Source organism: Stigmatopora argus, chromosome 2, assembly GCF_051989625.1.
Source record: "Stigmatopora argus isolate UIUO_Sarg chromosome 2, RoL_Sarg_1.0, whole genome shotgun sequence".
Classification (NCBI taxonomy): Eukaryota; Metazoa; Chordata; class Actinopteri; order Syngnathiformes; family Syngnathidae; genus Stigmatopora; species Stigmatopora argus.
Window position 1 is genome coordinate 19,899,829 of NC_135388.1, and position 831 is coordinate 19,900,659.

The window sequence follows — 831 nt, forward strand, 5'->3', positions numbered from 1 at the left end:
ATTACTTAGTCTTTCTTAAGCAATTGATGGCTCCACCCACAAAAAAAACAGGTGTCACGCCTAGAATAAGTTGCATACTCTTGTTGCACTGTGACCGTTCTGTCATTCTGTCAACATGTACTACCTAGTTTAGCCCGAGAAAGCTAGATATGATCAATTCTAGTTGTGACATCACAACCAGAATTTCTCAAAGTGGGCAACCCTAGCTAGTGCTTTGCTTTGGGTGGAATAACTGTAAAATGTTTTTTGCGGGGAAAAGCCAGATTTGAATGCCAGATTAAAATAAATAAAATGACAGTGCAGTCATTTTCATTTTTTTGACATGGCTACATACCTGTCAACCTCTGCCGATAACTGCCCTTATAAATGATTATGATTCCCCTTACAAACCCCAAAAAAACCTTACAAACACCGTACGAGACGTACGGGGTTTGTAAGGGGAATCATAATCATTTATAAGGGCAGTTATCGGCAGAGGTTGACAGGTATGTGGCTATTTTATAGCACCTTAATCTCCTATGACCTGGCGTCCACGTGTGAACATCGCATTTTTGTTTGTCAGACTACAATGTTAAATTTTGGACTAAAAGGGCCTAGCGTCCATTTATGTGGACATCATTATTCTCAGAAATTACATCATGTAAAAAGATAATTCTTTGTTTTTACACTCATCAGGTCTCAATTAGCTTAAATATCAAAGAGAAATACATGCCTTGCAAAGTTTGGATCTTAGGGGGTTAAATATTGCTCCTATCATGTCCCATTTCCAGATTGTTCGAAGATATTTTTAACTTTCACCTTCAGTTAAAATTAATGATATGAAAACCAATC